The 12,869-nt window shown below is 41.9% G+C and overlaps 1 long non-coding RNA gene across 1 annotated transcript in view; it reads left to right on the forward strand.

The window, feature by feature from the left end:
• LOC133619013 (uncharacterized) overlaps positions 1-12,278 on the forward strand; it is a 41,498-nt gene extending 29,220 nt beyond the window's left edge. The window contains exon 3 of the long non-coding RNA XR_009817379.1: positions 12,210-12,278. This is a non-coding gene — a long non-coding RNA (uncharacterized lncRNA). The remainder of the gene's footprint in view (positions 1-12,209) is intronic.
• Positions 12,279-12,869: the final 591 nt, after the last annotated feature.

The following is a 12,869-nucleotide window of genomic DNA, read 5'->3' on the forward strand; positions in this document are numbered from 1 at the left end:
CGAACGTTAATGTCACAACACACAAAATAAACATAGCACTCACTTTCTGAAGTTATTCTTCATTCGTAAATCCTTCGAATTCTTCGTCTTCGGTGTCCGAATTGAAAAGTTGGGCAAATGTGGGATCCAAAATGGCCGGTTCCGTCTCGTCGAAGTCATCGGAGTCAGTGTCACTGTTGTCCTGCAGTTATGTGAATCCTGCCTTCCGGAAAGCTCGGACCACAGTTGTGACCGAAATATCTGCCCAGGCATTTACGATCCACTGGCAAATGTTGGCGTATGTCGTCCGGCGCTGTCTGCCTGTCTTAGTGAAAGTGTGTTCGCCTTCGGTCATCCATTGTTCCCACGCCGTTCGCAGTCGTGATTTGAATGCCCTGTTGACACCAATATCCAGCGGTTGGAGTTCTTTGGTTAATCCACCCGGAATGACGGCGAGTGTTGTATTTGTGTGCTTCACTTGTTTTTTTGACACCATCTGTGATGTGGGCGCGCATAGAGTCGTATATCAACATGGACGGAGCTGTGTGAAAAAAGCCACCCGGCCTCTTCGCGTAAACTTCCCTTAACCACTCGCTCATCTTTTCTTCATCCATCCATCCCTTCGAGTTAGCTTTTATGATGACGCCGGCTGGAAAGGTCTCTTTTGGCAAGGTCTTCCTTTTGAATATCACCATGGGTGGAAGTTTCAGGCCATTAGCATGGCAAGCTAGAACCACAGTGAAGGACGACTTCTCATTCCCTGTGGTGCGAATATTCACCGTACGTGCTCCCGTTGTATCCAGTGCGGTTCACAGGAATATCAGTTGCTGTGAAATAGTAATCCGTGTGAGGATGGAGAGATTGCGTCTTTTCATGAACCGGATCCTTGTCGCTTAGTAGGAGCCATTTTGTGGTCTTTACAGATGTAAACAGGAAATGAAACGTACGGTAATATCCGCGCGCTTTTTCTTCTTCTACGCGGGCGGGTGGTTGCTTACAGTAGAAGAAGAAGCGCTTCCTGTTCTATGGGGGCGGGTGCTTACCTTGGCGGTTGCTTGCGTAGAAGAAGAAGCGCTTCCTGTTCTACCGGGAAAAAAGATGGCGGCTGTTTACCGAAGTTGCGAGATCGAAACTTTATGAAAAATGAATCTTAATATTTATCCATATATAAAGCGCACCGGGTTAAAAGCCGCACTGTCAGCTTTTGAGTAAATTTGTGGTTTTTAGGTGCGGCTAATGGTGCGGAAAATACGGTATATATATATATATATATATATATATATATATATATATATATATATATATATATATATATATATATGTATAAATCCATTCTTGGTCTGGTTCCCACTTATTTGTGTTCTAATCTGTATAGAGCAGTGGTTCTTAACCTGGGTTCGATCGAACCTTAGGGGTTCGGTGAGCCCGCCTCAGGGGTTCGGCGGAGCACATGTGAGCGACGTCAGACGTGCACATGCACTGTGGCCACACCAGCAGCACACCTGTCCCAAACCTGACTAAATAACAAGTTAAATGTTTTTTTATTATAATCAAATGACAGCAGTCATTTCCATGAGATTATTTTCTAATTTAAGTGTTTTGGCCCACTTACAATGACAATAACAAAAAATACTGTTTTTCATGAGCTGTGCACTAGTATTGTATGTCTGGGTGGGGTTCCTGCTTTGGAAATAATTTGTACCCCTTTCAGATATCGCATTTAGTTCCCACTAAAACATTCACATGTTGCACAATGAGATGTAAACATGGGATCATGTGTACATTCCTGTAACTTTCTGTTTGTAAAATATATATTTATTAGTATTTCTTTAATATAGTAACAGAATTTAATGATCAATACTTATAAATTAAGATTAAATTGAGAAAAAAACATTTTATTTTTCACTAAAGAAGGGTTCGGTGAATGCGCATATGAAACTGGTGGGGTTCGGTACCTCCAACAAGGTTAAGAACCACTGGTATAGAGACTGCAGTCCCTACACCTTAAGATTGCAGGACATCCTTAGCATGTTGGTTCCTAGAGCCAGCACAAGTCTAGGAAAAAGCCTTCAGATATCTCCCTGGTCTTGGAATGACTTACAGTAGGATCTGCGGTTACCTGAACTGATCACTTTGGGGCAATTTCAGTCCATTTTAAACGTTAAAAAACTATTATTTTGGGCTTTGGACTTGTTTTTGAATTATTCCTTACTGAAACGTTTGATATTTTTTGACCTAAGGCGGGTTTTTATGTTAATGTTGTAAGTAATTTGTATTTTTAACTATAGCATGCGACTGTTGCTGTTTTGTTGTTCTATGTATTTCTGTAACTTTGTTTTGCTGCCCTTTTGGCCAGGTCACTCTTGGAAAAGTAATTTTAATCTCAATGAGTCCTACTTAGTTAATAAAGGATATTGATTGATGATTGATTGATAGACTTATTCCTGCTTCCTGGAAACCATTGAAGTGAAGTGAATTATATATATATATATAGCGCTTTTTCTCTAGTGACTCAAAGCGCTTTACATAGTGAAACCCAATATCTAAGTTAATTTTAAACCAGTGTGGGTGGCACTGGGAGCAGGTGGGTAAAGTGTCTTGCCCAAGGACACAACGGCAGTGACTAGGATGGCGGAAGTGGGGATCGAACCTGGAACCCTCATGTTGCTGGCACGGCCACTCTACCAACCGAGCTGTACCGCCCCAATCACACACTAGATACGATGGTCATATGTTACGTCTTTGTCTTCTTTCCTCTTTCCTTTATTTCACATTGTACGCTTTGCCGGAAAAGTGAAAGACAATCACGTCCGCCGTCTGCCTGGTAATATTCCTCACTGTTCTTCTGTCTCTGTGACTCACTTCTTTCTCCTCTTTTAATCTTCTTTAATAGTCTCCATCTTCACATCTTCACTCTCGGATGCTTTTATTTCACTCTGTCACGTTGTCTCCTCATCATCATCTCATCACAGCCTTTACAAAGTGTGTGTGTGTGTGTGTGTGTGTGTGTGTGTGTGTGTGTGTGTGTGTGTGTGTGTGTGTGTGTGTGTGTGTGTGTGTGTGTGTGTGTGTGTGTTCGTGTCCACTTCGCACCACATATGGCCGCAAGATCCTCTCTAGCTTTTTACTGTCTATCTCCTCGTTTTGTGTGGAGCCTCCCCACTCCCACACACACACACACATGCACGCATGTGTGAATTAGTCTGGCTTTGCCCACGGCGACTTCCATCTTAATAAGTGGATTGTTTATGTGCCTATAAGCCAAATGTTGCCGCATTGCTCATTACTGCTTAGTGGGGAGGGAAACGTCCCCCGAAGCCACACACACACACACTCATGCCAACGTCTGTCCTGGGTGCAGAGTTCACAGCAGAACCAGCACAAATGTATGCTTTCAATATTTGCTACATAATCTAAAACAGTGTTTCTTAACACTAGGGCCACCTAGAGGGTCGCCAAAAAATATATTTCTCAGCTGTGGTCTGTATGGAGTTGTAATATAATTTTCCACCACTTGTGGCAGTAATGACAATATCCAACAAACAGAAGAAGTCTGGAGCTAAAGTCATAGAGAAGTTTCTCAAGCGCAAAAATTATGACTAACGTGATGAAGCTGTATCTTCATTTGCACTTTAATTGTGAAGTGAAGTGAATTGCATTTATATAGCGCTTTTTCTCAAGTGACTCAAAGCGCTTTACATTGTGAAACCCAATATCTAAGTTACATTTAAACCAGTGTGGATGGTACTGGGAGCAGGTGGGTAAAGTGTCTTGCCCAAGGACACAACGGCAGTGACTAGGATGGCGGAAGCGGGGATCGAACCTGCAACCCTCAATTTGCTAGCACGGCCGCTCTACCAACCGAGCTATACCACCCCCCAACCGAGCTATACAGTTTAGCTAAGAAACATATTGTATAAATTATGCATACAGTATATTGCCAAAGGTATTTGGCTACCCATCCAAATGATGAGAATCAGGTTTCCTAATCACTTGGCCCGGCCACAGGTGTATAAAATCAAGCACTTAGGCATGGACACTTTCTACAAACATTTGTGAAAGAATGGGCCGCGCTCAGGAGCTCAGTGATTTCCAGCGTGGAACTGTCATAGGATGCCACCTGTGCAACAAATCCATTCGTGAAATTTCCTCGCTCCTAAATATTCGGCTTTATTATAAGAAAATGGAAGAGTTTGGGAACAACAGCAACTCAGCCACCAAGTGGTAGGCCACATAAACGGACAGAGAGGGGTCAGCGGATGTTGAAGCGCATAGTGCAAAGAGGTTGCCGACTTTCTCCACAGTCAGTTGCTACAGAGCTGGGTTTGGAGGTTGCCAGGAGAACGGTACATTTCGGACTGCATTGTGCCGAATGTGAAATTTGGTGGAGGAGGAATTATGGTGTGGGGTAGTTTTTCAGGAGTTGGGCTTGGCCCCTTAGTTCCAGTGAAAGGAGCTTTGAATGCTCCAGGATGCCAAAATATTTTGGACGATTCCATGTGTCCGAACCTTGTGGGAACAGTTTGGAGCGGGCCCCTTCCTCTTCCAACATGACTGTGCACCAGTGCACAAAGCAAGGTCCATAAAGACATGGATGATAGAGTCTGGTGTGGATGAACTTGACTGGCCTGCGCAGAGTCCTGACCTGAACCCGATAGATCACCTTTGGGATGAATTAGAACGGAGACTGAGAGCCAGGCGTTCTCAACCAACATCAGTGTGTGACCTCACCAATGCGCTTTTGGAAGAATGGTGGTAAATTCCTATAAACACACTCTGCAACCTTGTGGACAGCCTTCCCAGAAGAGTTGAAGCTGTGATAGCTGCAAAAGGTGGACCGACATCATATTGAACCCTATGAGTTAGGAATGGGATGGCACTTCAAGTTCATATGTGAGTCAAGGCAGGTGGCCAAATACTTTTGGCAATATAGTGTATCAATAATACATTTTAGCACAACATAATTGTATGTAGCCCTGCGATGAGGTGGCGACTTGTCCAGGGTGTACCCCGCCTTCCGCCCAAATGTAGCTGGGATAGGCTCCAGCACCCCCCTGCGAACCCAAGAGGGACAAGCGGTAAAAAAATGGATAGATGGATAATTGTATGAAAATTAATTTTTCGTCAGTTATTTATGAGTCCCTTCTTATGCGGTATATTAGGTTCCTATTTAGTTTTCTAATCAGCCTGACCTAAGCCTAATGTTTTGTGTTCATTGAATAATAATCTTTGTTTCATATCATTTGACATGTTGTAAACTGTAGGTTGGTTATATATAATATTGAACATAATTAAAATCAAGAGTAAGATTACTAATTCAGGGTTAATATTTGAGTGGGATACGGGGCAGAGAAGTTGGGCCCCGAGCTCAAAACGGTGATCTGTTTCTATTATTTTGACCCGCTCATGTAAATAAGTAGGGCTGTCCGATAATGGCTTTTTGCCGGTGTCATATATTCCGATATTGTCCAACTCTTTAATTACCGATACCGATATCAACCGATATGTGCAGTCGTGGAATTAACACATTATTATGCCTAATTTGGACAACCAGGTATGGTGAAGATAAGGTACTTTTTAAAAAAAAATTATAAAATAAGATAAATTAAAAACATTTTCTTGAATAAAAAAGAAAGTAAAACAATATAAAAACAGTTACATAGAAACTAGTAATTAATGAAAATTAGTAAAATTAACTGTTAAAGGTTAGTACTATTAGTGGACCAGCAGCACGCACAATCATGTGTGCTTACGGACTGTATCCCTGCAGACTGTATTGATATATATTGATATATAATGTAGGAACCAGAATATTAATAACAGAAAGAAACAACCCTTTTGTGTGAATGAGGGTAAATGGGGGAGGGAGGTTGGTGCACTATATGTAAGTGTATCTTGTGTTTTTTATGTTGATTTAATTTTAAAAAAAAATTTAAAAAACGATACCGATAATAAAAAAAACGATACCGATAATTTCCGATATTACATTTTAACGCATTTATCTCTATAAATAAGGTTGTCAAAATATTAGGAACACCTCTCTCTATGATGCAGTATAGTTGTACAAGCCCTTTAATAAACATGTTATTATACGAATACACGTTTTACATTGGAACTTGTGCATGAAGTGGCCGCAAAGGCAAAGATAAAAAAAGATGTGCATGTCTGTGATAGGTTTACGGCTGATAATAGCAGTGATCTTTTTATGAGAACCATCTTCTGAAATGAACAAATTCATATTAAAAAGGCATGATGTAGTGGAGGGATGTTGTAATCTGTTGCATGAGCTAAGATCACTTTGATGAAAGGTTTGCATGCATCTCCTGCTATAAAACATCTTTGGGGGGGGTCATTTTTAAAAGGTCCTCGATGGGAAATTTACCGTTTGACTCGGACGCAGACAGACCGACGCACTTTTTATAAACAGGAAGCTGCGCAGTAGGATCCTTCCGCCGCATTCCGACTTTATTAAGCTTTTATCTCACTGCTGAGTCGAAGGGCAGCTGACTTCAGCATTTAAGTTGGCGCTATGTGCTCGGCGTGCTCACCTTCGTAGGTAGCGTCAACGTCTGATTTGCATAGTTAGTCACGCAAATGTAATGGACGCCGTAGAAAAGAAAAAAGTGATTAAAAAGAACTTTGGTCGCTTTTTTTGTAGTTTTTTTTATGTCACAAACATGATGGCGCTGCCTGTGAGTGCTTTCAGATGGGGCAGAGGCACACGGAAGCACCCGATGCTCGTTGAGAAGAGCAATGCTTCTTTTTCAGTGTCGAAAAAGACAAGATAAAAATGCTAGATTTGTTGTTAATCGCTTTTAAAAAAAAGATAATTTAAGAGGCATCTGAAGACTTGTAACAAAGTCACTAACGTTAAGTGCGGTGGAGAACAGGAACGTCGCTTAGCCTGAGGCGTGTTTATTAAAATAATACAATGGCGTGTGCAAGTAATCCAAATACGTATGGTGCGTGTTGAGGAAGGTGCGGAAGTCCAGAAGGAGCAAGGCAAGTTCGGAGGTCCGTGGGCAAGCAAGAGGTCGAGGGCAGAAGTGAGGCGTCAGAGTCCGTGTCCAGGCAAGGGGTTGAGATCCAGGAAGGCAGCAAGAAGACAGGGGGGAATCCGGGGAGACGAGACACACTGCTCAAATCCAGGGAATGAAGAGGAGCTGCAGGGTGACGACACAGGACACAAGACGATGAGCACGGAGGGGAAACGCAGAGAGCAAGAAAGCACATAGGCGAGGAGAGCGAGAGACGTGTAGGGCTTACTGTACGAGACAAGTACCGTATTTTTCGGAGTATAAGTCGCTCCGGAGTATAAGTCACACCAGCCAAAAATGCATAATAAAGAAGGAAAAAAAACATATATAAGTCGCACTGGAGTATAAGTCGCATTTTTGGGGGAAATTTATTTGATAAAACCCAACACCAAGAATAGACATTTGAAAGGCAATTTAAAATAAATAAAGAATAGTGGCTGAATAAGTGTACATTATATGATGCATAAATAACCAACTGAGAACGTGCCTGGTATGTTAACGTAACATATTATGGTAAGAGTCATTCAAATAACTATAACATATAGAACATGCTATACGTTTACCAAACAATCTGTCACTCCTAATCGCTAAATCCCATGAAATCTTATACGTCTAGTCTCTTACGTGAATGAGCTAAATAATATTATTTGATATTTTACGCTAATGTGTTAATAATTTCACACATAAGTCGCTCCTGAGTATAAGTCGCACCCCCGAAAAATACGGTAGCTACGTTCTGGCACTGGAACGCAGGATCCGCTGGCTTATGAAGGACGTGAAGCTTTCATCAGCGACAGGTGTGTAGATTGCTGATTGTGTGAGGCGCGGCCGCGGCAGGAGAGGAACGGCCGTGGGCGTGTCCCGAGGCGCGCTCAGAGGAGCGCACAGCAGACTGTGTGGCGGCAGGGGCTTGAGCCGTAACAACTAAGTTGACAACACAGATTCCCTTGTGCTGTGTTTTATTTTTCTGTGGCAGATCAGCTGTGTAGGAGATGTGTTTAAAAGCAGAGTTACGATGACGCCTCGAGCCTGATTTACTAAGATCTAAATACCACGCACTAAACAGCGTTTGCAGTCCATATAATAGAGTGTACTATGAGGAAGCGCGATCGACTAACACTGTGTGTAGAATTGTATTGTAAAGTGATGCAGACCACTTTTTATTTAAATTAGATTTTTGCGTGTACTGTACAGGGCATCACCATGGAGACACTCTCTTTTACTGCACATTCATGTTATCATGCTCCTGCCCGATTTATGTTTAGTACCTTGTTTCCTATGTTTCAGTCTGTTTCCTGGCTGCACCCGCTTTCCTTTCGTTTACTGTTGGTTTCCATGGGCACTAATTCTCCACACCTGCCTTTGTTTAGTAATTAGTGTTCCCACCGGGTGTTTTGGTTAATCACTCCCCTAGATAGTTTTCAGTCGCCCAGCACAAGTTGCTGGGTCAATGCTCGCTTTCGCGACTTTTACTTTACTTCTTGTTTTTCACCACGCTCAAGTGTTTTTTTTCCTGCTTGTAGAATTCCTAGCTGTTCACACTTGGTGACAATTAGATTTTTTGTTCCACGCTTGTTTGGCGTCTTTAGTTTTTGTAGTTTTTGTTGTTACGTACTTGAGGAGTAGACGGCACAGACCACAAGGGGGCGTAGTAGCTCTATGATTTATTATAAATATAAACACTATATATATATATATATATATATATATATATATATATATATATATATATATATATATATATATATATATATATATATATATATATATATATATATATATATATATATATATATATATATATATATATATATATATATATATATATGACGGCGTGGCGCAGTGGAAGAATGGCCGTGCGCGAACCGAGGGTCCCTGGTTCAATCCCCACCTAGTACCAACCTCGTCATGTCCGTTGTGTCCTGAGCAAGACACTTCACTCTTGCTCCTGATGGGTGCTGGTTAGCGCCTTGCATGGCAGCTCCCTCCATCAGTGTGTGAATGTGTGTGTGAATGGGTAAATGTGGAAGTAGTGTCAAAGCGCTTTGAGTACCTTGAAGGTAGAAAAGCGCTATACAAGTACAACCCATTTATCATTATCATTTATTTATATATATATATATATGTCTTAATAAGGTTATCCAAAAAATAGTGCTCGATACCGTAATAGAGCGCAATATATGTATGTGTGGGAAAAAAAATCACAAGACTACTTCATCTCTACAGGCCTGTTTCATGAGGGGTTCCCTCAATCATCAGGAGATTTTAATGGGAGCATTCACATACCATGGTTTATATAGGGCACAGAGTGGGTGGGTACAGGCTGGCGTAGTGGCGTGGTGATTGGCTCATGTGTTACCTAGGAGGTGTTTCCGTCTGTGGCGGCATGCTGATACAATTTCTCTGCGCTTGTTGAGGGATGACAGGTCTGGACGGTATATAATAAACAGTTTCTCTTTCAAGCATAGGTTGCATCTTTTATTACCACTATTGTAAGGTGTGCTGGATGCAAGAATTTGCCATGTTATTGAATATTCAACATCAAAGACAATAATGTTGAATATTCAATAACATGGCAAATTCTTGCATCAATAACATGGCAAATTCTTGCATCCAGCACTATTGTAAGGTGTGCTGGATGCAAGAATTTGCCATGTTATTGAATATTCAACATCAAAGACAATAATGTTGAATATTCAATAACATGACAAATTCTTGCATCCAGCACACCTTACAATAGTGGTAATAAAAGATGCAACCTATGCTTGAAAGAGAAACTGTTTATTATATACCGTCCAGACCTGTCATCCCTCAACAAGCGCAGCGAAATTGTATCAGCATGCCGCCACAGACGGAAACACCTCCTAGGTAACACATGAGCCAATCACCACGCCCCTACGCCAGTCTGTTCCCACCCACTCTGTGCCCTATACAAACCATGGTATGTGAATGCTCCCATTAAAATCTCCTGATGATTGAGGGAACCCCTCATGAAACAGGCCTGTAGAGATGAAGTAGTCTTGTGATTTTTTTTCCCACACATACATATATATATATATATATATATATATATATATATATACATATATATATATATATATATATATATATATATATATAATAAACAATATTAATATAAACTAAAGAATGTAGCGTGACAAAAATCCAAACGTGTGTGTGTGTGTGTGTGTGTGTGTGTGTGTGTGTGTGTGTGTGTGTGTGTGTGTGTGTGTGTGTGTGTGTGTGGGACTATGTGTGGAATTAACTGTTGTGTGTTACCGTGAGTGTTGAGTGAGAGCCGGACGCCCTGGAGGGGAAAGACAGGCTCGAATGTCCGTGAGACAGGCAGGTTGTCGGGGGCAGAGGGGGTATAGCGAGGCGTCAAAAGGTCTGTGTCCAAGCAGGGGTCGAGTATCGAGAGAGGCAGTCAGCCCACAGCTCGATCATGGGAGACAGGGAAAGCACTGCGGAAAACACAAAGGACATAAGACACGGGAACAGGGCAGGCACAATGAGAGAGCAAGTATACGGGAGGGGAGCCAGAGACGCGATAGCTTACTGTGTACAGAGAACTACGTTTCGGCTCCCTCCGGATCTTCGGGTACGCTGGTCTTTATGCCGTCTGCCCTCATCAGACCCAGGTGCGCTGATTGCAAATTGCTTGCAGCCGAGCAGGGGCGTGGCCGTGATGCGGGAAGAGCGAGCAGAGGCGTGTTGCGGCCGTGCTCGCAGCAGAAGTCATGCGGGACTGCGCATGCGCCATGACATTTGTCCTGTCTTAGATAATTAAAGACTCAATCCTACCTGCACGCTGCTCCTGCTTGTCTTTCTGCACTGGAGGGAACACGGCCATAGCAGCCATGCCTTCCCAACGTAACAGCTCCTACCTGCGGCGTTTTGCTGTGTTTGCAAACATCCATCCATTTTCAACCGCTTGTCCCTTTTGGGGTCGCGGGGGGTGCTGGAGCCTATCTCAGCTGTATTCGGGCGGAAGGCGGGGTACACCCTGGACAAGTCGCCAACTCATCACAGGGCCTGTTTGCAAACATGCAGGAGATATTTGCCAATTGTTAGGGGAAATTTAGAAGCAGTCGTGCTGTGCATCTAAAATGAAACCACTTTTTTTTCTTTTTTATTGCTCAAGGTACTATGTGCTCTCGATACAAAAAATGCATACTTCAAGAAGTTTTTTTTTTTTTCATTAAGATTAAGGTTAGTTTATTTCGAAGAGGACAATGCAATTTCATAAAACACATGACTATCATATAGCATACATGTTAGTAATACATATTCTATGTGAAAATACTGTGACGATCTGTCACTTCATTTCTGTTTGTGGCTTACTTGTTTTGTGTTTATTTCCTGTCAGTGCTCTTATTTTGGTTCTATTTCCTGCTTGTCCCGCTGAGTGCTGTTTTTCCCCCTCACCTGCTGTTGATTGGCAGCCAGTCCACACCTGGTGCCAATCAGCAGGCTTCAATTTATGCCAGCCTCGCACGCTCCTCAGTGCTGGGGGATTGATTCATGTTTGTTAACTGTTACATGCAAGACTGCTTTCTCCTCTGCTTAAAGATATTAAAATCCTCTTACCTGCCCATCGCTTCCTCCCGGTTCCTGCATCTTGGGGTCACAAATACTGCAGCCATGCGAGCTCTTAACAAATACAAACGCCATTAAAAATAAATACTAAATGGCACCAAAACTGACATTTGAACTTGTTTTAATCAGCCCCTTTAGTGTTTATAAAAGGATGTTGATGTCTAATGTTGTTTATTTCTGATAGTATGTTGAGACACACGCACGCGTAGGACGGAGGATTCTCTATCCATCGTCATCCTTTTTTAGATGTGCTTAATAAAACGCAAAATAGAGCTTGCAAAACGGATGAGGGTTGATAAATCACATTGAGCGTGCTTTGTAACATATTTGCATTTTTTCCTCTCAGTATTGTGTGCGTTTTGATGATCAGCATATATTTTGCACATTGTTTAAGACAGTTCACTTCAGTTTCAGTTTATTTCGAACATGCATACGATACAATGTAAAGCATCACATATTTCCAGTTGTTTCATTACAGCACGTACGAAAAGGAGTAGGAAGAAGCTGAGCTTATTTAATCCTACCCCTTTTCATACCATAGCAATGTTATCCTATTTCAAATAATAATAAATTGTCACGACGGGGTTTTCGCAGCTTACTGCGGGGTCGTTCTCCCAGGAATGCAGACATGAGACAACTCCGGACAAAGCGTGCAGGTAAGAACATGATTTATTCCTCAAAATCAAAGTATTACAAAAAACAGAAAACAAGCCGACAGAACAACGTGCCTGACCGCACTCGAAGTTAAAGCAAATACTTAGCATAGACTATGGACAAGGCAAAACTCACGTAACAGGTGCATGTAGCAAACAATGACGCCAGACTGAGCGTGGCGAGCAAGGTGAATAAATAGCCCTCTGATTAGTGATTGACAGCAGCTGAGCGTGGGACCACTAACCAGAGGCAGGTGAACTCAATTAATCCACATGGTGACCAAAATAAACCCTGGAGTGCACAAAACAGGAACTAAGGGAGTCCAAAACTAACAGAACATAACTACGGTAACCAAAACATGATCCGGGCCACGGATCATGACATAAATAAATAATATACCATAGTAAGTAAACAAATATTAAATACATAAATAATCTTTGTCTCAATTTTTTTTTTAAAAAGGATTCAACATCGTAATTCTTGTTCTGTGTACTTTGTGAACACCCGTACTTTGAACAGTCTCTTGAACTGAATCATATATTATTGGTGCTTTGTTTGATTTCTTTGGTTAATCCATTCCATAATTTAATTCCACATACG

Source organism: Nerophis lumbriciformis, linkage group LG19 (assembly GCF_033978685.3).
Source record: "Nerophis lumbriciformis linkage group LG19, RoL_Nlum_v2.1, whole genome shotgun sequence".
Taxonomy (NCBI): domain Eukaryota; kingdom Metazoa; phylum Chordata; class Actinopteri; order Syngnathiformes; family Syngnathidae; genus Nerophis; species Nerophis lumbriciformis.